At 47.7% G+C, this 25,243-nt stretch overlaps 1 pseudogene; it reads right to left on the reverse strand.

Annotated features, from left to right (window-relative positions):
• Positions 1-12,585: 12,585 nt before the first annotated feature.
• Positions 12,586-25,243, reverse strand: part of LOC130357500 (protein kinase C delta type-like) — a 29,951-nt pseudogene continuing 17,293 nt past the window's right edge.

Genomic DNA, 25,243 nt, shown 5'->3' on the forward strand with positions numbered 1-25,243 from the left:
TCACACACAGAATCAGTATGATATTTATTCCCTGTATACACCACCAGCCCGTGCAGTGTAATATGTCTCCTCACACACACGTCCTCCCCCCTCCCCGCTCTGTGGTTTGCTCTGTGTTTCCCCCATGATAACTTGAATCCTCCCCGTGATAAGTGAGGTCCTATGTAGACAGAGCAGGGGAGGGGGGAGGAGCTGTGGACGTCCTCATTCTCCCCCTGCTTGAATCTTACAGATAGGGGCTGTCACGATGCCGGCTGGCAGGTAGTGGATCCTCTGTGCCAGAGAGGGATTGGCGTGGACCGTGCTAGAGGATCGGTTCTAAGTCACTACTGGTATTCACCAGAGCCCGCCGCAAAGCGGGATGGTCTTGCTGCGGCGGTAGTGACCAGGTCGTATCCCCTAGCAACGGCTCAACCTCTCTGGCTGCTGAAGATAGGCGCGGTACAAGGGAGTAGACAGAAGCAAGGTCGGACGTAGCAGAAGGTCGGGGCAGGCAGCAAGGATCGTAGTCAGGGGCAACGGCAGGAGGTCTGGAACACAGGCTAGGAACACACAAGGAAACGCTTTCACTGGCACTAAGGCAACAAGATCCGGCGAGGGAGTGAAGGGGAAGTGAGGTGATATAGGGAAGTGCACAGGTGTAAACACTAATTGGAACCACTGCGCCAATCAGCGGCGCAGTGGCCCTTTAAATCGCAAAGACCCGGCGCGCGCGCGCCCTAGGGAGCGGGGCCGCGCGCGCCGGGACAGAACTGACGGAGAGCGAGTCAGGTACGGGAGCCGGGGTGCGCATCGCGAGCGGGCGCTACCCGCATCGCGAATCGCATCCCGGCCAGAGGCGGTATCGCAGCGCCCCGGGTCCGTGGAACCGACCGGAGCGCTGCAGTGAGAGGAGTGTAGCGAGCGCTCCGGGGAGGAGCGGGGACCCGGAGCGCTCGGCGTAACAGTACCCCCCCCCTTGGGTCTCCCCCTCTTCTTGGAGCCTGAGAACCTGAGGACCAGACTTTTGTCCAGGATATTGTCCTCAGGTTCCCAGGACCTCTCTTCTGGACCACAACCCTCCCAATCCACTAAAAAGAAGGTTTTCCCTCTGACCTTTTTAGATGCTAAAATTTCTTTAACGGAGAAGATGTCCGAGGAGCCGGAGACAGGAGTGGGGGGAACAGATTTGGGAGAGAAACGGTTAATGATAAGTGGTTTAAGAAGAGAAACATGAAAGGCATTAGGAATACGAAGAGAAGGAGGAAGAAGAAGTTTGTAAGAGACAGGATTAATCTGGCGCAAAATCTTGAAAGGACCAAGATAGCGTGGTCCCAACTTATAGCTAGGGACACGGAAGCGGACATATTTGGCGGAGAGCCATACCTTGTCTCCAGGGGAAAAAATGGGAGGAGCTCTTCTTTTCTTATCCGCGAATCTCTTCATGCGTGAAGAAGCCTGTAAGAGAGAATTTTGGGTCTCTCTCCAAATGATGGAGAGATCACGAGAAATTTCATCCACAGCGGGCAGACCAGAGGGCAAGGGGGTAGGGAGGGGGGGAAGAGGGTGACGGCCGTACACCACGAAAAACGGGGATTTGGAGGAAGATTCAGAGATTCTGAAATTATACGAGAATTCGGCCCAAGGTAGAAGATCTGCCCAATCATCCTGGCGGGAGGAAACAAAATGTCGTAAATAGTCACCCAAGATCTGGTTAATTCTTTCTACTTGTCCATTGGATTGAGGATGGTATGCAGAAGAAAAATTTAATTTAATCTTGAGTTGTTTACAGAGAGCCCTCCAGAATTTAGACACAAATTGGACGCCTCTATCCGAGACGATCTGCGTAGGCAACCCGTGAAGACGAAAAATGTGTACAAAAAATTGTTTAGCCAACTGAGGCGCTGAAGGAAGACCAGGAAGAGGGATGAAATGTGCCATTTTGGAGAATCGATCAACGACCACCCAAATAACAGTGTTGCCATGGGATGGGGGTAAGTCAGTAATAAAATCCATACCAATCAGAGACCAAGGTTGTTCGGGAACAGGCAGAGGAAGAAGAAAACCAGCGGGCTTCTGGCGAGGAGTCTTATCCCGGGCACAGATAGTGCAGGCTCGCACAAAGTCCACCACATCAGTCTCTAGAGTCGGCCACCAATAGAAGCGAGAGATGAGTTGCACAGATTTCTTGATGCCCGCATGACCTGCGAGATGGGAGGAGTGACCCCATTTGAGGATTCCGAGGCGTTGGCGTGGAGAAACAAAGGTCTTTCCTGGTGGAGTTTGCCTGATGGAGGCTAGAGAAGTGGAAATCAGGCAGTCAGGAGGAATGATGTGTTGAGGAGAGAGTTCAATTTCAGAAGCATCTGAGGAACGAGAGAGAGCATCGGCCCTAATGTTCTTATCAGCAGGCCGAAAGTGAATTTCAAAATTAAATCGGGCAAAGAACAGAGACCACCTGGCCTGACGAGGATTCAGCCGTTGGGCAGACTCGAGGTATGAGAGGTTCTTGTGATCGGTGTAAATAATAACTGGAAATCTTGATCCCTCCAGCAGATGCCTCCATTCCTCCAGTGCTAATTTAATGGCTAGAAGCTCTCGATCCCCGATGGAGTAGTTCCTCTCCGCCGGAGAGAAGGTCCTAGAAAAAAAACCACAAGTAACAGCATGCCCGGAAGAGTTTTTTTGTAGAAGGACAGCTCCAGCTCCCACTGAGGAGGCATCAACCTCCAATAGGAAGGGTTTAGATGGGTCAGGTCTGGAGAGCACGGGAGCCGAAGAGAAGGCGGACTTGAGTCGTTTAAAGGCGTCTTCCGCTTGAGGAGGCCAAGACTTGGGATCGGCATTTTTTTTGGTTAAAGCCACAATAGGAGCCACAATGGTAGAAAAATGTGGAATAAATTGCCTGTAATAATTGGCGAACCCCAAAAAACGTTGGATGGCACGGAGTCCGGAGGGGCGTGGCCAATCTAAGACGGCAGAGAGTTTATCTGGATCCATTTGTAGTCCCTGGCCAGAGACCAAGTATCCTAGAAAAGGAAGAGATTGGCATTCAAACAGACATTTCTCAATTTTAGCATAGAGTTGATTGTCACGAAGTCTCTGAAGAACCATACGGACATGCTGGCGGTGTTCTTCTAGATTGGCCGAAAAAATTAGGATATCATCAAGATATACAACAACACAGGAGTATAACAGATCACGAAAAATTTCATTAACAAAGTCTTGGAAGACAGCAGGGGCGTTGCACAGGCCAAAGGGCATGACCAGATACTCAAAGTGTCCATCTCTGGTGTTAAATGCTGTTTTCCACTCATCCCCCTCTCTGATGCGGATGAGGTTATAGGCGCCTCTTAAGTCCAATTTAGTAAAGATGTGGGCACCTTGGAGGCGATCAAAGAGTTCAGAGATGAGGGGTAAGGGGTAGCGGTTCTTAACCGTGATTTTATTAAGTCCGCGGTAGTCAATGCAAGGACGTAGAGAGCCATCTTTTTTGGACACAAAGAAAAATCCGGCTCCGGCAGGAGAGGAGGATTTACGGATAAAGCCCTTTTTTAGATTCTCCTGGACGTATTCAGACATGGCAAGAGTCTCTGGGGCAGAGAGAGGATAAATTCTGCCCCGGGGTGGAGTAGTGCCCGGGAGGAGGTCGATAGGACAATCATAAGGCCTGTGAGGAGGTAGAGTCTCCGCTTGTCTTTTGCAGAAAACATCCGCGAAGTCCATATAGGCCTTAGGGAGACCGGTTACTGGAGGAAGCACAGAGTTACGGCAAGGGTTACTGGGAACCGGTTTTAGACAGTCCTTGGAACAAGAGGGCCCCCAACTCTTGATCTCCCCAGTGGACCAATCCAGGGTTGGGGAATGAAGTTGAAGCCAGGGAAGTCCAAGGAGAATTTCCGAGGTGCAATTGGGGAGGACCAAAAGTTCAATCCTCTCGTGATGAGATCCGATGCTCATTAGAAGGGGCTCCGTGCGGAAACGTATGGAACAGTCCAATCTTTCATTGTTTATACAATTGATGTAAAGGGGTCTGGTGAGACTGGTCACTGGGATGTTGAACCTGTTGACGAGAGAGGCCAAAATAAAATTTCCTGCAGATCCAGAGTCTAAGAAGGCCACAGAAGAGAAGGAGAAGGCAGAGGCAGACATCCGCACAGGCACAGTAAGACGTGGAGAAGCAGAGTGGACATCAAGGATTGTCTCACCTTTGTGCGGAGTCAGGGTACGTCTTTCCAGGCGGGGAGGGCGGATAGGACAATCCCTCAGGAAGTGTTCGGTACTAGCACAGTACAGGCAGAGGTTCTCCATGCGGCGTCGTGTCCTCTCTTGAGATGTCAGGCGAGACCGGTCGACCTGCATAGCCTCCACGGCGGGAGGCACAGGAACAGATTGCAGGGAACCAGAGGAGAGAGGGGCCGAGGAGAAGAAACGCCTCGTGCGAACAGAGTCCATATCTTGGCGGAGCTCCTGACGCCTTTCGGAAAAACGCATGTCAATGCGAGTGGCTAGGTGAATAAGTTCATGAAGATTAGCAGGCATTTCTCGTGCGGCCAGAACATCTTTAATGTTGCTGGATAGGCCTTTTTTAAAGGTCGCGCAGAGGGCCTCATTGTTCCAGGATAATTCAGAAGCAAGAGTACGGAATTGTACGGCATACTCGCCAACGGAAGAATTACCCTGGACCAGGTTCAACAGGGCAGTCTCAGCAGAAGAGGCTCGGGCAGGTTCCTCAAAGACACTTCGAATTTCCGAGAAGAAGGAGTGTACAGAGGCAGTGACGGGGTCATTGCGGTCCCAGAGCGGTGTGGCCCAAGCTAGGGCTTTTCCAGACAGCAGGCTGACTACGAAAGCCACCTTAGACCTTTCAGTGGGGAACTGGTCCGACATCATCTCCAAGTGTAATGAACATTGGGAAAGGAAGCCACGGCAAAGCTTAGAGTCCCCATCAAATTTATCCGGCAAGGATAGTCGTAGTCCAGAAGCGGCCACTCGCTGCGGAGGAGGTACAGGAGCTGGCGGAGGAGATGGTTGCTGGAGCTGTGGTAGTAACTGTTGTAGCATAACAGTCAGTTGAGACAGCTGCTGGCCTTGTTGCGCAATCTGTTGTGACTGCTGGGCGACCACCGTGGTGAGGTCAGCGACAACTGGCAGAGGAACTTCAGCGGGATCCATGGCCGGATCTACTGTCACGATGCCGGCTGGCAGGTAGTGGATCCTCTGTGCCAGAGAGGGATTGGCGTGGACCGTGCTAGAGGATCGGTTCTAAGTCACTACTGGTATTCACCAGAGCCCGCCGCAAAGCGGGATGGTCTTGCTGCGGCGGTAGTGACCAGGTCGTATCCCCTAGCAACGGCTCAACCTCTCTGGCTGCTGAAGATAGGCGCGGTACAAGGGAGTAGACAGAAGCAAGGTCGGACGTAGCAGAAGGTCGGGGCAGGCAGCAAGGATCGTAGTCAGGGGCAACGGCAGGAGGTCTGGAACACAGGCTAGGAACACACAAGGAAACGCTTTCACTGGCACTAAGGCAACAAGATCCGGCGAGGGAGTGAAGGGGAAGTGAGGTGATATAGGGAAGTGCACAGGTGTAAACACTAATTGGAACCACTGCGCCAATCAGCGGCGCAGTGGCCCTTTAAATCGCAAAGACCCGGCGCGCGCGCGCCCTAGGGAGCGGGGCCGCGCGCGCCGGGACAGAACTGACGGAGAGCGAGTCAGGTACGGGAGCCGGGGTGCGCATCGCGAGCGGGCGCTACCCGCATCGCGAATCGCATCCCGGCCAGAGGCGGTATCGCAGCGCCCCGGGTCCGTGGAACCGACCGGAGCGCTGCAGTGAGAGGAGTGTAGCGAGCGCTCCGGGGAGGAGCGGGGACCCGGAGCGCTCGGCGTAACAGGGGCGTTTCTGAGGATGAGCCTATGGCTGCCTCAGAAAGCACCCGCTCATGCATATGCATAAGCAGGGAGGACCCGACAGAGGCTAGGGGGAGCACAAACACTGCTGGGAGGAAGAGATCTCTGTCCCCAAGATGGCGGCTGCAATGTAATGAATAGGGGACGGACGCAGGACTACTGGGCTATGCTGGCAACTCTAATATCTCAGAAACGGCTGCATATAGGTAAATAGGACTAATTGACTGAATTGTATAACTTTTGTTTGGGGAACATTTGGGCAGGGATTTTTGACCACTACAGTTGTCCTTTAAAGCCACGATAGGAGCCACAATGGTGGAAAAATGTGGAATAAATTGTCTGTAATAATTGGCGAACCCCAAAAAACGTTGGATAGCACGGAGTCCGGAGGGGCGTGGCCAATCTAAGATGGCAGAGAGTTTATCTGGATCCATTTGTAGTCCCTGGCCAGAGACCAAGTATCCTAGGAAAGGAAGAGATTGACATTCAAACAGACATTTCTCCATCTTGGCATAAAGTTGATTGTCTCGAAGTCTCTGAAGAACCATGCGGACATGCTGACGGTGTTCTTCTAAGTTGGCAGAAAAAATCAGAATATCGTCCAGATACACAACAACACAGGAATATAAGAGATCACGAAAAATTTCATTAACAAAGTCTTGGAAGACGGCAGGGGCGTTGCACAGGCCAAAGGGCATGACCAGATACTCAAAGTGTCCATCTCTAGTGTTAAATGCAGTTTTCCATTCGTCCCCCTCCCTGATGCGGATGAGATTATAAGCACCTCTTAAGTCCAGTTTGGTAAAGATGTGGGCACCTTGGAGGTGATCAAAGAGTTCAGAGATAAGAGGTAAGGGGTAGCGGTTCTTTACCGTGATTTTATTAAGTCCGCGGTAGTCAATGCAAGGACGTAGGGAGCCATCTTTCTTGGACACAAAGAAAAATCCAGCTCCGGCAGGAGAGGAGGATTTGCGGATAAACCCCTTTTTTAAATTTTCCTGGATGTATTCAGACATAGCAAGAGTCTCTGGGGCGGACAGAGGATAAATTCTGCCCCGGGGTGGAGTAGTGCCCGGAAGGAGGTCAATAGGACAGTCATAAGGCCTGTGAGGAGGTAAAGTCTCAGCTTGTTTTTTGCAAAATACGTCAGCATAGTCCATATAGGCCTTAGGGAGACCGGTTACAGGGGGAACCACAGGGTCACGGCAGGGAGTACTGGGAACCGGTTTAAGGCAGTCTTTGAAACAAGAGGTACCCCAGCTCTTGATCTCCCCTGTGGACCAATCAAGGGTAGGGGAATGGCGTTGAAGCCATGGTAGTCCAAGGAGAATTTCGGAAGTGCAATTGGGGAGGACCAAAAACTCAATTTTTTCGTGATGAGGTCCGATGCACATTAGGAGGGGTTCCGTGCGGTAACGCACGGCACAGTCCAATCTTTCATTGTTAACGCAATTGATGTAGAGGGGTCTGGCGAGACTGGTCACTGGGATGTTGAACCTGTTGATGAGAGAGGCCAAAATAAAGTTTCCTGCAGATCCGGAATCCAAGAAGGCCTTAGTGGAGAAGAAGAAGGTAGAGGCAGATATCCGCACAGGCACAGTAAGACGTGGAGAAGCAGAGTTGACATCAAGGACTGTTTCACCTTTGTGCGGAGTCAGCATACGTCTTTCCAGGCGGGGAGGACGGATAGGACAATCCTTCAGGAAGTGTTCGGTACCGGCACAGTACAGGCAGAGATTCTCCATGCGGCGTCGTGTCCTCTCTTGAGGTGTCAGGCGAGACCGGTCAACTTGCATAGCCTCCACGGCGGGAGGCACAGGAACGGATTGCAGAGGAGCCGGGGAGAAAAAACGCCTCGTGCGAACAAAGTCCATATCCTGGCGGAGCTCCTGACGCCTTTCGGAAAAACGCATGTCAATGCGAGTGGCTAGATGAATGAGTTCATGTAGGTTAGCAGGAATTTCTCGTGCGGCCAGAACATCTTAAATGTTGCTGGATAGGCCTTTTTTAAAGGTCGCGCAGAGGGCCTCATCATTCCAGGATAATTCGGAAGCAAGAGTACGGAATTGTATGGCGTACTCGCCAACGGAAGAATTACCCTGGACCAGGTTCAGCAGGGCAGTCTCAGCAGAAGAGGCTCGGCCAGGTTCCTCAAAGACACTTCGAATTTCCGAGAAGAAGGAGTGTACGGAGGCAGTGACGGGGTCATTGCGGTCCCAGAGCGGTGTGGCCCATGACAGAGCTTTTCCAGACAGAAGGCTGACTACGAAAGCCACCTTAGACCTTTCAGTAGGAAACTGGTCCGACATCATCTCCAAGTGCAGGGAACATTGTGAAAGAAAGCCACGGCAAAACTTAGAGTCCCCATCAAATTTATCCGGCAAGGATAGTTGTAGGCTGGAAGTGGCCACTCGCTGCGGAGGAGGTGCAGGAGCTGGCGGAGGAGATGATTGCTGAAGCTGTGGTAGTAGCTGCTGTAGCATCACGGTCAGTTGAGACAGCTGATGGCCTTGTTGCGCTATCTGTTGTGACTGCTGGGCGACCACCGTGGTGAGGTCGGCGACAACTGGCAAAGGAACTTCAGCGGGATCCATGGCCGGATCTACTGTCACGATGCCGGCTGGCAGGAGGTGGATCCTCTGTGCCAGAGAGGGATTGGCGTGGACCGTGCTAGTGGACCGGTTCTAAGTTACTACTGGTGTTCACCAGAGCCCGCCGCAAAGCGGGATGGTCTTGCTGCGGCGGTAGTAACCAGGTCGTATCCACTAGCAACGGCTCAACCTCTCTGACTGCTGAAGATAGGCGCGGTACAAGGGAGTAGACAAAAGCAAGGTCGGACGTAGCAGAAGGTCGGGGCAGGCAGCAAGGATCGTAGTCAGGGGCAACGGCAGGAGGTCTGGAACACAGGCTAGGAACACACAAGGGAACGCTTTCACTAGGCACAAGGGCAACAAGATCCGGCGAGGGAGTGCAGGGGAAGTGAGGTATACATAGGGAGTGCACAGGTGAAGACACTAATTGGAACCACTGCGCCAATCAGTGGCGCAGTGGCCCTTTAAATCGCAGAGACCCGGCGCGCGCGCGCCCTAGGGAGCGGGGCCGCGCGCGCCGGGACAGGACCGAGGGAGAGCGAGTCAGGTACGGAAGCCGGAGTGCGCATCGCGAGCGGGCGCCACCCGCATCGCGAATCGCATCCCGGCTGGAGGCGGTATCGCAGCGCACCCGGTCAGTGGATCTGACCGGGGCGCTGCCGTAGCGAGGATGTTGCGAGCGCTCCGGGGAGGAGCGGGGACCCGGAGCGCTCGGCGTAACAGCGTGCTTTGAGTTATCCACTATTAATTACAGAACTGTGGCGAATTTACTAGTGGGCTGAGTGCTCACTATCACGGACGGCAGAATTGTGGCAGATTACAAGGGGGAAAAAATAAATAATGTTTGAAAACAAAAAGGTGATGATTTTCCCCTACTACGCAACAGAAACTCAGAGGAAAAGAGAGCTGTTTAACCTCTTCAGGACACAGGGCGTATGGATATGCCCTGCATTCCAAGTCCTTAAGGACCGAAGGTGTATCCATACGCCCGTGAAAAATACGGTCCCCACCGCTAGCCAGTTGGGGACCGGAGCCGGATGCCTGCTGAAATCATTCAGCAGGCACCCCGGCACATCGCCCAGGGGGGTCCTGAGACCGGATTCAGACATGCGATTTTCTCCAATTCCGGGCTGATCGGGTCTCTGGTGACCCGATCACCTGGAAAATAGGGCTGATATAGGAGTAAAGTGAGCCTTAAAATCCCACAGGTGTTTGACGACTTTTCGTTAAAGTCGGATGTGTAGATGGAAATGTATTTCTTTTTTCACAAAAATGTTGATTTTTTTCCCCAAATTTTACATTTTTCCAAGGGGTAATAGGAGAAAATTTGTAACCCCATTTCTTATGAGTATGGAACTACACCATATGTGGATGTAAAGTGCTCTGCAGGCGAACTACCATGCTTTAAAGAGAAGGAGTGCCATTGAGCTTTTGGAGAGAACATTTGTTCGGAATGGAAGTCGGGGGCCATGTGCGTTTACAAAACCCCCATGGTGCCACAACAGTGGAACTCCCCCCATATGTGACCCCATTTTGGAAACTATATACCTCACAGAATTTTATAATGGGTGCAGTGAGCATTTACACCCCACTGGCATTTGACAGATCTTTGGAACAGAAGGATGTGCAAATGAAAAATTACATTTTTCATTTTCACGGACCACTGTTCCAAACATCTGTCAAACACCTGTGGGGTGTAAATGCTCACTGTACCCATTATTACATTACATGAGGGGTGTAGTTTCCAAAATGGGGTCACGTGTGTGCGTGTGTGGGGGGGGGGGGAGGGGGTCCATTGTTCTGGCACCATGAGGGCTTTGGAAACACAATTCCGGACAGATTTTCTCTCCAAAAGCCCAATGGCTTAACATCCACATATGGGGTATGTTCTTACTTAGAATAAATGGGGCTACAAATTTTGGGAAGGATTTTTTTTCCTATTTTCCCTTGTGAAAATGAAAAATTTTGGGTAACACCAGCATTTCAGTGAAAATGTTTTTTTTTTTTTATTTTGCCATCCAACTTTAACGAAAATCGTCAAACACTTGTGGGGTGTTTGTGCTCACTATACCCTTTGTTACGTTCCGTGACGGGTGTAGTTTCCAAAATGGGGTCACATGTGGGTATTTATTTTTTTGCGTTTATGTGCAAATCACCAATTTAGGCCTCAAATGCACATAGTGCACTCTCACTCATGAGCCCTGTTGTGCGCCCGCAGAGCATTTAATGCCCACATAATTGGTATTATCGTACTCAGGATAAATTGCATTACAATTTATCCTTATCTTTTTGTGTGGGGCAACACCAGCATGTTAGTGTAAAAAAATTTTTTTTTTTACAATAACATGCAAGTGTAGACCCCAACTTTACCTTTTCATAAGGGGTAAATGGAGAAAAAGACCTCCAAAATTTGTTAGGCAATTTCTCCTGAGTATGGAAATACCCCATATGTGGCACTAAATTGTTGCCTTGAAATACGACAGGGCTCCGAAGTAAGGAGTCCTAAATTAGGGATTTGCATAGGGAGGGACCCGGATGCAAAAATTTATTACACTCCGATACCAAAATTACCATACAACAGTGTTTCCCAAACAGGGTGCCTCCAGCTGTTGCAAAACTTCCAGCATGCCTGGACAGTCAATGGCTGTCCGGCAATACTGGGAGTTGTTGTTTTCAACAGCTGGAGGCTACGTTTTGGAAACAGTGCCGTACCAGACGTTTTTATTTGTGGGGAACTGTGTAGGGGTATATGTATATGTAGTGTTTTACTTTTTATTTTGTGTAGTGTAGTGTTTTTTTAGAGTACATTCACACAGGCGGGAGTTTACAGCGAGTCTCCCGCAGGGAGTTTGAGCTGCAGCGGAAAATTCACTGTAAACCCCCGCCCATGTGAATTTACCCTGTACATTCACATGGGGGTGGGGGGGGGGGGGGGCTAAACCTCCAGCTGTTGCAAAACTGCAACTCCCTGCATGTCATTTAGCTGTCTGTGCATGCTAGGGGTTGTAGTTATGCAACAGCTGGAGGCACACTGGTGGCAAAACACTGAGAGTTTGTTACTTAACTCAGTGTTTCACAACCAGTGTGCCTCTCAGCATGCACGGACAGCCAAAGGGCATGTTGGGACTTGTAGTTATGCAACAGCTGGAGGCATACTACTAAAACTCCCAGCATGCCCTTTGGCTGCCCATGCATGCTGGAGATTGTAGTTATGCAACAACTGGAGGCACACTGGTTGCAAATCACTGAGAGTTTGTTACCTAACTCAGCTGTTGCAAAACTACAACTCTCAGCATGCACTTACAGCCAAATGGCATGCTGGGACTTGTAGTTATGTAACAGCTGGAGGCACACTACTACAACTCCCAGCATGCCCTTTGGCTTTCCGTGCATACTGGGGGTTATGCAAAAGCTGGATACACACAAATGTGCCTCCAGCATAACTACAACCCCCAGCATGCACAAACTACCAAAGGGCATGCATGTAGTTGTGCTTTCTGCTGTTGCCCTTTGGTGTATGCTGGGAGTTGTTGCTAAGCAACAGCAGGAGGTCAGCCTCACCTTTTGCTTTTGCACTCTGAGAATCCGCCTGCCGCTACCGCCAACTCTGCTCCTTGGACCCCGATCCCTGGGATCGAGGGCCCCAGCCTCAGGTGTGGACTCCCGACACCCGCTGTCTGACCACAGTGCTCTCTGCTGACACCATAGCAAACCTATCCTGCTCTGGACAGTTCCGACATAATAAAGGTCTGTGCATCGCTCCCATTTACCCTTATACACCACATTACAAGGTTTACCAAACTACTATCTGACGTTCTTTATCATCAGGCCCCCTCTCCTACATTGAACAAAAACGATAAACTGCCCAATCCCTGACACAGTAAAACGTAGAATCAGACTGACTTAAATTTAACAAAGAACGAAAAGAATGATTTTTTTTTTCAGGTTTAAGTCACATTCGGTAATGAAGTCACATCCGATTAATAAGTCACATCCGATTAATAAGTCATATCCGGTAATAAAGTCACATCCGATTAATAAGTCATATCCGGTATTTTCTGTTATAGCCAATTTTTCAGTGGTTCTCCCAGTCTGTGCATCTATCTTAGCTCTCAATCATTTCCTGCATTCTTGGGTGAATGAAAGAAAACCCGCAGAATTCTGTTTTGTCCTTTGAATCCATCTGGTCTTTAGTGAAGGAGATGGGATAATACTTGTTGAGAACCTTCTGAACAAAGTTGCTGATGTCACTAGGAGATTTCACTTTTGGCTTAAAAGGAGGCTCGACTTCTCTCCTTTCTAGTGCCGTCCAGTTTATGGCATTAAAAAAGGGATGAAGCCTTACACCTCGGTCTCACCTAATCTTTTGGTTGGATCTTTCTCCAGCAGTTGTAGTAGGATGTCCCTTGATTCCTCAGTTATCCAGCTTGGATAGTAGGCCCTATGGTCTTTAATCAACTCTTAGGTTTCATGTTTGTTACACCCAAGGAATGGCATCTCTCCTATTAGCATACGGTAGAGAAGAATGCCGAAGGCCCACCAGTCCACAGAAAGAGTGCAGCTTTGCTTAAACAATATCTCTGGGGCCATGTACGCTGGAGTCCCACAGAATGAGTTGGCTTTTCTATCATTGGAAATGTTCTCTTTGCTCATTCAAAAATCTGTGATTTTGATGTGGCCGTCCTTATCTAACATTACGTTCTGCAATTTCAGATCCCTGTGAATAATGTTCTTGGAATGCAAAAACTGTAAGCCAGATGATATTTCAGCTCCATAGAAAGTAGCCCTATGCAGATCAAATTTACGCCGGTGATTCAGGTGACCGAGCAGGTCTCCACCATTCAGCAGTTCCATCACAAAAAACAGATGTTTCTTGGTCTGGAAGCTGCAGTATAGGCGAGTGAGAAAGGGGTGTTCCCAGGCCAACGCAAGAATACGTTTCTCCATCATTGGAGCCTCCTCCTTTTCAACCCCTTTTCTTCAGGGCCTTTGTAGCAAAAAACTCATTTTTGCCTTTCAGTTGAGATAAAACAACCGTCCCGTAGCTGCCTTTCCCGAGTACCTTATGGAAGATGAAGTCCTCTTTGCTGACACATTTTTCGGAGGCGCTGTCATTCTGGTTGTCTGCTGGTTTCTCAACGATAACTTCTATGTTATGGTTTTCTGCAGGTTGGTTTTCAATGTTTGGTGGTAGTACTACAACTTCCTCCAAGTTAACCTCTTCTGCAGATTGGTTTTTATTGTTTGGTGTCTATATAACAACTTCTTCCAAGTTTTTCTGATCTTCTGTAGATTTAGATTTCTTTTTAATACAGATGAACAATATCACCCCGATCACTAACAGGGCAAATAATACACTTGGTATAGCAATAATATAAAGCTCCATGATCGCTCTCAATCACAGTCTGATGATGAGGATGAGTAAAACTGAACATTTCAGTATGTCCAGCATTGTAACATTATCGATGACCTGTTCAGGACTGGGACAATTTTCTTTGGTGCATTTTAGTTTTCCATCCACAGGGCTTGTTTTTTGCACAACCGATTGTACTTTGTAATGACACCTTCTATTTTACCATACAATGTACAGCAAATACAAGAAAAATGTCATTTGTGGAGTAGGAATTAAAGAGAAAGAAAAAAAAAATGTGCAACTTTTGGGCGTTTTTGTTTTTACACAGTGCAGTTTAGGGTAAACCTGGCATGTTCTCTTTATTTTGTCATTTAATTTAATTGCAGCTCATACTTACATTTGTTTTATACTATCACACTACTTTTAAAAAAGGAAAATCTTTTTTTTTTTTTCATTTTACAAAATAAATATACTTACAATTACTCTTTTCTGACCCTTATGACTTTTGCCATCTTCCATCTACAGGGCTGTTTGTGGGGTGGGTTGCACTGTGATCTACAATTTATAATGGTACCATTTGCCATTTTGCTTTAGAATGGACTCATTGGGAGACATTCATCAAATCCCGTGCAGAGGAAGAATGAAGCAGCCGCCCACAGCAACCAGTCAGACCGCATATCCCATCTTTTAAAAGGCCTATAAAAAATGAAAGTAGCGATCTGACTGGACTTCATGGGCAACTTATCCACTCCTCCTCCACATGGGTCCCGATAAACCTCTCCCATTACAGCATATTTATACAGCATATTTTTTCGTATTATAATGTAAGTCAATGGCAAAAAGATTCTGTAGCAAGGCATACCGCAGATTCTGTTTTAGCATCTAACGTTTACATTTTTGTTCTTTTTAGCACGTTATTGACCATGGACGTGTAAAACTGGCAAGCAGCATATAACTGCAATGCTTTGGAATACCAAGTATTCCAAAGCATTAAAAAAATAGTGTACAAAAAATAATATAAAATAAATAAAAGTGTAAAAAAAAGAAAAAAAAGTGTAAAAACAACGGCCGGCATGTGTGCTGTTAATGTGTAGGAGCACCAAATGTATTATATGGTCACAGAGCATTTGATACATTTTGTGCAGGTCACATTTTTTTTTATTTATCTCTTCACATATAACAAAAAGCTAAGCTGGCCGACATTTATCATTGTCTTTAGTCAGTTTTTCGTGTCTGGAAGAGGCACAAGCAGGGTTTATTTGCACGTTTCTGTGCCTTTTGGTTTACACATTTCTGCTAATTTTGAGTTGCAATCCACTGATTTTGGCAATACACGTGATATGGAAGGGTTTTATGGACTGCACCTTTTTGTAAAAAGGCGCAAAATCACCAAAAAGTCTCTAAAAGTACACCAGCCCAGACTTAGCTTAGCTTTTTGGTGTATGTAAAGAGAGAAATTTCTGTAAATGTGACCTTCACAAAATTTATAAAATGCTCTGTGACCATTTAATACATTTGGTGCTCCTACACACTACCAGCACACACAAAAAGGTGTAGAAAAATGCTTCACTTACACCTACAATGATAAATGCTTCACTTACACCTACAATGATAAATGACGGCCAGCTGTCTGGTCTGGTGTAGTTTTAGAGACTCTTCAGTGGCTTCGCTCCTTTTTTGCGCCTTTTCACAAAAAGGCACAGTTGATATAACCCTTCCATATCATGTGCATTGCCAAAATCAGTGGATTGCAACTCAAAATCAGCAGAAATGTGTAATGTCAAAAAAAGTGATGCTGACGTATACTGTAGCAGCTCCAGTCATTTCTGAATTAGACTGCTACAGTATACATTGGCATCCCTTTTTTGACAAGACAACGGACACTTATACTGCAGAAATGCAGTATGAATAGAAATCATCCCCAGTCTGTGATGTCCCCCCCCCCTTATCCCCCCTGTGCAGTATGTCCCCCCCCCCCCCCCCCCCCGTGCAGTATGTCCCCCTTCACACATAGAAATCATTAGGCAGGGGAGATGAGGAGCCGTGTTCGTCCTCTCTCCCCTGCTCTGCTTTCTATCTGCCATGTCCTCCAGGAGGGGGAGATGAGGGGGCGTGGCTTATTTCTCCCGTGCAGGCCTGCGTCGTCGGATCTGGCTTAGCTCACCCCAGCTCTAGCATCAAAAACCTTCGGAGAGCTGAGGTGAGGAGTGGTCGCAAGTCTGCACGGGTCGCATGGCGAACTATGGCCGCGTGCCCACAGAGGGGGCTCGGCGTGCCACAGGTTCGCCATCACTGGTCTAGGTGAATACTTTAAGGGGGTGTAGTTTCCAAAATGGGGTCACTTATGGGGATTCTGTATGGTTCTGGCAGCTAAAACCCTTTGCAGGCATTAAGTGCGGCCTATAATCCATTCAGCGTAAAATGATGCCCTGAAAGCCAAATGGCGCTCCTCTCCTTCTGGGTCCTACCTACTAAGCGGGGGTATTTCTAGACACGGGCCCGAGCAGCTCAATAAAATATTGTGTGCATTTCTTTCACTGTCAGAAGCGATGTACAAAAATGATGTCCCGTAAATGATGCATTTGTGAAAAAAAGCCAATTTCAAATTTTTAACACTGACTTTGTAATAATTCCTGCCAAAAAACTATGGTGTTAACACCTTAAGGACCCTTGACGTACGCCTACGTCATGACACCCTGGTACTTAAGGACCCATGACGTAGGTGTACGTCATGGAGAATTCCGGCCCCTGCTGCGCACCGATCGCGGCAAATCGCAAGTGAATTCACAGTTGCGATTTGTGCGATTCCGGGTCATTACGGGTCTATGGTGCCCAGGAATATAAGGGGGATCGCAGTTGTCTAAGACACGTACGATCCCCCTGAAGGGATAGGAGTAAGAAGGCAGGGGTGCCACGCCTCCTATCCCTGCTATTGGTCTCCAGAAGCAATGACCATTAGCAGATTGGGGGCGGGGGGGGTTAACTTTAGTTTTCCCCGTCCTGCCCACCCACAATAGGCGGGGCAGGATGGGGAAACTCGACAGGGACCGGCGCCGAAGATCCACTTACCGATCCGGAGGCTGCGGGCGACGGAGATCGGCGGGCGGCGACGTCGTGCGGCTGGATCCTACGGAAGCCGGTGAGTTGCTTGGCAACATCTGGAGGGTACAGTTTGAGACCACTATACAGTAGTCTCTAACTGTAGCCCTCCAGATGTTGCAAAACTACAACTCCCAACATGCCCAGACAGGTGTCTGACATCGGCGGGCGGCATGTCGTGCGGCTGGCTCCCTGGATCCGACGGAAGCCGGTAAGTTGCCTAGCAACATCTAGAGGACTACAGTTTGAAACCACTATACAGTGGTCTCTACGCTGTTGCCCTCCAGATGTTGCAAAACTACAACTCCCAGTTTGCCCAGACAGCAGTCATGCTGGGATTTGTAGTTTTGCAACAGCTGGAGGGTCACAGTTTGGAGATCACTGTGCAGTGAACTGTGGCCCTCTAGATCTAGCAAAACTACAACTCCCAGCATGCCCACATAGCAGTTTGCTGTCTGAGCATGCTGAGATTTGTAGTTTTGCAACATCTGGAGGTCCACAGTTATGAGATCACTGTGCAGCGGTCTCTAAACTGTAGACCTCAAGATGTTGCAAAACTGCAAATCCCAGCATGCCCAAACAGCAAACAGCTGTCTCAGCATGTTGGGAGTTGTAGTTGCGTACCTCCAGCTGTTGCATAACTACATCTCCCAGCATGCACTTTGGCAATCAGTACATGCTGGGAGTTGTAGTTTTGCAACAGCTGGAGGCACACTGGTTGGAAAATACTGAGTTGGGTAACAGAACCTGACTGAAGGTTTTCCAACCAGTGTGCCTCCAGCTGTTGCAAAAGTACAACTCCCAGCATGTACGGTCTGTCAGTGCATGCTGGGAGTTATAGTTTTGAAACAGCTGGTGGTTTGCCCCCCCATGTGAATGTACAGGGTACATTCACACGGGCAGGTTTACAGTAAGTTTCCTGCTTCAAGTATGAGCTGAGGCAAATTTTTAGCCGCAGCACAAACTCCTAGTGGTAAGCTCACTGTAAACCGCCGCCAGTGTGAACGGACCCTAAAAACACTACAGTACACTACACTAACACATAATAAAGGATAAAATACTACTTATACACCCCCTTACACTGCCCCCCCCCCCAAGAAAAATGAAAAAGGTATTGTACAGCAGTGTTTCCAAAACTGAGCCTCCAGCTGTTGCAAAACAACAACTCCCAGCATTTCCAGACAGCCACTGACTGTCCAGGCATGCTGGGAGTTTAGCAACTGCTGGAGGCACCCTGTTTGTGAATCACTGGCGTAGAATACCCCTATGTCCACCCCTATGCAATCCCTAATTTAGTCCTCAAATGCGCATGGCGCTCTCTCACTTCGGAGCCCTGTCGTATTTCAAGGAGACAGTTTAGGGCCACATATGGGGTATTCCCGTACTCGAGAGAAATTGTACTACAAATTTGGGGGGTCTTTTTCTCCTTTTACCCCTTATGAAAAGGAAAAGTTGGGGTCTACACCAGCCTGTTAGTGTAAAAAAATGTTTACACTAATGTGCTGGTGTTGCCCTTTAGTTTTTATTTTCACAAGAGGTAAAAGGAAATAAAGACCCCCAAAATTTGTAACGCAATTTCTCCTGAGTACGGAAATACCCCATATGTAGGCATAAAATGCTCTGCGGGCGCATAACAAGGCTCAGGAGTGAGAGCGCACGATGTACATTTGAGGCCTAAATTGGTGATTTGCACAGGGGTGCAGCGGTTCTGACATAAACGCAAAAAAATTAATAACCACATGTGACCCCATTTTGGAAACTACACCCCTCATGGAATGTAACAAGAGGTATAGTGAGCCTTAACACCCCACAGGTGTTTGACGAATTTTCATTAAAGTTGGATGGAAAAATGAAAAAAAATTATAATAATTCACTAAAATGCTGGTGTTACCCTAAATTTTTCATTTTCACAAGGGAAAATAGGAAAAAAAATTGGAACCCCATTTCTTCTGAGTATATAAATACCCCATATGTGGATGTAAAGTGCTCTGCGGGCGAACTACAATGCTCAGAAGAGAAGGAACACCATTGAGCTTTTGGAGAGAAAATTTGTCCGGAAATGAAGGCCACGTGTGTTTACAAAGCCCCCATAGTGCCAGAACAAAGGACCCCTCCAACATGTGAACCCATTTTGGAAACTACACCCCTCATTTAATGTAATAAGGGGTGCAGTGAACATTTACGCCCCACAGGTGTCTGTCCGTGAAAATGAAAAATTTAATTTTGCATTTGCTCAGCCCACTGTTCCAAAGATCTGTCAAACGGCAGTGAAGTGTAAATACTGCACCCCTTATTATATTCTTTGAGGGGCGTAGTTTCCAAAATGGGGTCACGTGGGGGGGTCCACTGTTCTGGCACCACGGGGGGCTTTGTAAATGCACTTGGCCCCTGACTTCCATTCCAAACAAATTCCCTTTCCAAAAGCTCAATGGCACTCCTCCTCTTCTGAGCATTGTAGTGCACCAGCAGAGCACTTGATGACCACACATGGGGTATTTCCATACTCAGAAGAAATGGGGTTACAAATTTTGGGGGTAATTTTCTCCTATTACCCCTTGTAAATTTTGGGGGAAAAACAGCATTTTAGTGAAAATGTATTTTTTCATTTACACATCCAACTTTAACAAAAAGTCGTGAAATACCTGTGAAGTGTTAAGGCTCACTGTACCCCTTGTTACGTTCCTTGAGGGGTGTAGTTTCCAAAATAGTATGCCATGTGTTTTTTTTTGCTGTTCTGGCACCATAGGGGCTTCCTAAATGCGACATGCCCCCCAAAAACCATTTCAGCAAAATTTGCTTTCAAAAAGCCAAATGTGACTGCTTCTCTTCTGAGCATTGTAGTTCGCCCGCAGAGCATTTTACGTCCTAACATGGGGTGTTTCCATACTCAGAAGAGATGGGGTAACAAATTTTGGGGGGTACTTTCTCCCATTACCCCTTATAAAAATGGTAAATTTGGGGGGGGGGGGGGGGGAAACGCACTTTAGTGAAATTTTTTCTTCATTTACACATCGGACTTTAACAAAAAGTCCTCAAACACCTGTGGGGTGTTAAGGCTCACTGGACCCCTTGTTATGTGCCTTGAGGGGTGTAGTTTCCAAAATGGTATGCCATGTGGGGGGTTTTCTGCTGTTCTGGCACCATAGGGGCTTCCTAAATGTGACATGACCACCAAAAACCATTTCAGAGAAACTCACTCTCCAAAATCCCATTGTCGCTCCTTCCCTTCTGAGCCCTCTACAGCGCCCGCCGAACACTTGACATACACATATGAGGTATTTCCTTACTCGAAAGAAATTAGGTTACAAATTTTGAGATGATTTGTCTCCTTTTACCTCTTGTTAAAATTCAAAAACTGGGTCTACAAGAACACACGAGTATAAAAAAATGAAGATTTTGAATTTTCGCCTTTATTTTGCTGTTATTCCTGTGAAACACCTAAAGGGTTAACAAACTTACTGAATGTCATTTAAAAAAAACTTTGAGGGGAGCAGTTTTTATAATGGGGTCATTTGTGGAGTATTTCTAATAGGATGGCCCTTCAAATCCACTTCAAACCTGAACTGGTCCATGAAAAATTCTGATTTTGAAAATTTTGTGAAAAATTGGAAAATTGCTGCTGAACTTTGAAGCCCTCTGATGTCTTCCAAAAGTAAAAACATGTCAACTTTATGATGCAAACATAAAGTAGACATATTGTATTTGTGAATCAAAATATCATTTATTTGGAATATCTATTATCCTTACAAGCAGAGAGCTTCAAATTTAGAAAACTGCTAAATTTTCATTTTTTTCATAAAATTTTTGAATTTTTCACCAAGAAATTATGTAAGTATCGACAAAATGTTACCACTAACATAAAGTAGAATATGTGACGGAAAAAAAATCTCGGAATTAGAATGAAAGGTAAAAGCACCCCAGAGTTATTAATGCTTAAAGTGATAGTGGTTAGATGTGTAAAAAATGCTCTGGTCCTACAGTGAAAATTGGCCTGGTCCTTAACCCCTTAAGGACACATGACATATGCGTATGTCTCCGCACCCTGGGCTTTAAGGACCCATGATGTATGAGTACGTCATGGCGTTCTCCGGTCTCTGCTGCTCACCGGGCGGAGATCGGAACGGCATGCCTGCTGAAATCCTTCAGCAGACATGCCGTGCAAATGCCGAGGGGGGTCCCAGAACAATACACCGCCAATCACCTGCTGTTGCTGGAGAGCGGTGTCAATTCTGTCACCGTCCCAGCAATGCTGCTATTGGCCGGCGGTCGTCCAGCCAATAGCAGAGCGGCATAGGAGGGGTTAACGGTCCTTCCCGCCGCTGTACCCGCTCTCTGTGTTCAGTCAGCAGGTGCAGCAGCAGGAAGAGGACCGTTGATCCCCCCTCGGAGCTCTGGAGCCCCCTCAGTAGCCGTTAGAATAGGGACAGAGGCTTGCAGGGACAGGTAGGTGTAATAAAGTATAATAAAGAAAAAAAAAGTAACCCCCCCGACCCTCTAATAAGTCCCCAAGGGTCCTATTAGGGCTTGATCCCTTACCCCGGGTCCTATTAGGGGTTCAGGGAGCTGCGTTTGCCACCCCTTTTTTGGCCGCAACTTTTTTTTTTTTTTTATATATAATAATGGTGTGTGGTTGATAATCACACACCGTTATATACACAGCACCACATACACACTTCATCGCCCCCCCCCCCGCCACCGCCCCTCCTCCCGCTACCATAGAAAAAAGGTGATGGCTCGCTGGGCATTTTCGGCAGCGGAGGCTTACGTTTTTTTAGCCTCCGACTCCGAATCTGCCAGTGAGGACGAGGAAGATCCTACTTTTTTGTGTTCTTCCCCGCCCTCCTCATCATCTAGCAGTGATGATGAGCCCCCTGCACGGCGGAGAGTGACCCAGTGGCCGACACTAGTATGAGTGGCAATGCCGCTCGTAATAGGAGACCGGCCCCCCCAGACAAGTGCACCGGAGCCCCCTTCCGATGACCCTGTCTGGAGCCCCCCAGATGGTTATCAGCCACGGATTCCTGAGTTTGTTGGCGACTCAGGAATCCGGATTGACCATGCTGGATTTACTGATCTGGACTTTTTAAAGTTTTTTTTCAGTGACAGCCTGGTCAATCACATGGTGGAGCAAACGAACTTGTATGCCCAGCAGTTCATTGCCCACCACCCAGATTCCTTTTTGACCAGGCCCAATGAATGGCGCGCCATTGATGCAGCGGAAATGAAGACATTTTGGGGCCTCTCTCTGCATATGGGCCTGGTCAAAAAACCAAGTGCTCGTCATTACTGGAGCGGGGACCTCCTCTACCAGACCCCGCTTTACAATATGACGATGACATGGAAGCGGATCGAGGCGATTCGGAAATGCCTGCATTATGCAGATAATGCGGCATGTCCGCCCCGAGGTGATCCCGCCCATGACCGGCTTTACAAAGTGAGGCCGGTCATTGATCACTTTGGGGCCAAATTTTTGGAGGCCTACATACCGCTCAGGGACCTCTCTGTAGATGAGTCTCTCATCAGTTTTAAGGGGAGACTCCTCTTCCGCCAGTATATCAAAGTATATCAAACTTTGTGAGAGTACCTCCGGGTACACTTACAAGTTTAGAGTATATAAGGGACGAGATTCCCGTATTGAACCCCCAGAATGTCCCCCCACTCTGGGTGTTAGCGGGAAACTCGTTTGGAACCTTGTGCACCCATTGCTGGATAAGGGTTTCCACGTGTAAGTGGATAGCTTTTATACCAGCATCCCTCTGTTTTAATCCCTTTCCGCCAGATCCACATCCGCTTGTGGGACCGTGCGGAGGAAACAGAGAGTCCTCCCTCTAAATTTGGTCCAGACGCCTATCCCCAAGGATGAGTCCCGTGCCCTCACCCATGATAACCTGTTGTTGGTGAAGTATAAAGATAAGAGGGATGTCCTTATGTTCACCACTATTCATGGGAACGGCAGCACCCCTGTCCCTGTGCGAGGTACCGTGGGACCGGTCCTCAAGCCTGATTGTATTCTGGACTACAATCGGTATATGGGCGGAGTTGATCTCTCAGATCAAGTCCTCAAGCCATATAACGCCATACGGAAAACACAGGCATGGTACAAAAAAGTTGCGGTCTATTTGGTACAGGTTGCCATGTACAACGCTTTTGTACTATCCCAGTATGCAGGCAACACAGGGACATTCCTCCAGTACCAAGAAGAAGTCCTAAGGTTCCTGATCTTTGCTGATCGGGAAAGATCAGGCCGGACTTCCCAAGGGTCTGGAGTTATAGGCGCCAGGATCTGGAGTTCACAGTAATGTGTACTTGACAGTGGCTGCAGACCACTGTCGATTGGGGAAAGTGCTGCAAATAAAATGTAATCAATCTGTCTCCCCTACATGTTTCGTGGTATGACCCACGTCCTCAGGGGTTAAGAGACAAATGGCCATTTGTCTCTTAACCCCTGAGGACGTGGGTCATACCACGAAACATGTAGGGGAGACAGATTGATCACATTTTATTTGCAGCACTTTCCCCAATCGACAGTGGTCTGCAGCCACTGTCAAGTACACATTACTGTGAACTCCAGATAGAAGTTACACTAGTTGAGGGAATAGCCTGCTAATTTTATTCACTACAGGGGACTTTTTTAATATTAGCACAATAAAAGTGAAGTTTTATATTTACAGTTAGGGAGGGAATTTTCAATAAGGGTTTTTTTTACCCCGTCACCTTGGTGACTGGGGTTTGGAGGTTTTTCTTGGTTTATTTAACCCCTTTTCCCGCCCTGGGCATTAAAGTTTTTATAGGCGCCAGGATCGTCCCAGGCCAACACTTTCCAGGTGAGGTCCCCCACAGTGGAAAGAAGGGGCGATCCCAGAAAAGATGCAGAGTGTGTTTCAGGAAGGGGATTCGGAAGGACACCACATATCAATGTGACCCTTGCCCAGATAATCCGGGCCTCTGCATAGGCTGCTTCAGGGAGTATCACACTTCCATGGAGCCCTAAATTTTCCCTTTTGAGTTTAATTTTCCATAATTTGACCAATGTACCAAGTCCAGAGTACACTCCATAATTTAACCCCCATAAATCACTAAATTGCCCAAAAAAACCTGAAAAAAAAAAACCTGTTAAGACCTCTGTGGGTGTTTTTTCAAAAATGGGTCATAGGTCACTGAGTCACTATCATCGGGGACTTTTTTATGTTTCCTCAAATGCACAGCGCTCTCTCTCTCCACCTGAGCGGGTGCGCATTTGAGGCAACAGGTTAGGGACGGCCACACACATCACATTCCCAGAATGATGATTCAGTGCATAGGGTTTGGGGTGGGCATATTGTTTTTAGTTTTGGCTATGCTCTGGGTCATCATTCTGGGAACATATCCTATTATGTTTTATAATTTTCTGGCCCACTGTACCCCATATTACGGGCCTCTGTACCCCACCTGTCTACCCCAGTTACGGCCCATTGTCACCCATAGTGTTCCCCTATTTTAGGGCTCAGTGCTCGCCCCATTAACGCTCCTTGAGGGGGGTCCCACATCCTGGCTCCATATCAAGCTCAAGGTCCCTGACTGCGCTCCCACTCAAGCAAGACCTGCTGTGCACCCACCAAGCCAAAATCATCAAAAAATAAGGTATTTCATTACTCCAAAGAAATGTATTTACAAATTGTGGGGGGTCTTTTCTGCTATTAACCCTTGTAAAAATGTTAAATTTGGGGGGAAACACACATTTTAAGTGAAATTTTTTTTTTTTTTTTACATATGCAAAAGTCGTGAAACCCCTGTGGGGTATTAAGGCTTACTTTACCCCTTGTTACGTTCCTTAAGGGGTCTAGTTTCCAAAATGGTATGCCATGTGTTTTTTTTTTTTTGCTGTCCTGGCACCATAGGGGCTTCCTAAATGCGACATGCCCCCCGAGCAAAATTTGCTCTCAAAAAGCCAAATATGACTCCTTCTCTTCTGAGCATTGTAGTTCGCCCGCAGTGCGCTTCAGGTCTACTTATGGGGTACCTCCATACTCAGAAGAGATGGGGTTACAAATTTTGGGGGGTCTTTTCTGCTATTAACCCTTGCAAAAATGTGAAATTTGGGGGGAAACACACATTTTAGTGAAAAAATTAATTTTTTTACATATGCAAAAGTTGTGAAACCCCTGTGGGGTTTTAAGGCTCATTTTATTCCTTGTTATGTTCCTCAAGGGGACTAGTTTCCAAAATGGTATGCCATGTGGTTTTTTTTTTGCTGTCCTGGCACCATAGGGGCTTCCTAAATGCAACATGCCCCCTGAGCAAAATTTGCTCGAAAAAGCCACAAATTTTGGGG

Source organism: Hyla sarda, chromosome 2, assembly GCF_029499605.1.
Source record: "Hyla sarda isolate aHylSar1 chromosome 2, aHylSar1.hap1, whole genome shotgun sequence".
Lineage (NCBI taxonomy): Eukaryota > Metazoa > Chordata > Amphibia > Anura > Hylidae > Hyla > Hyla sarda.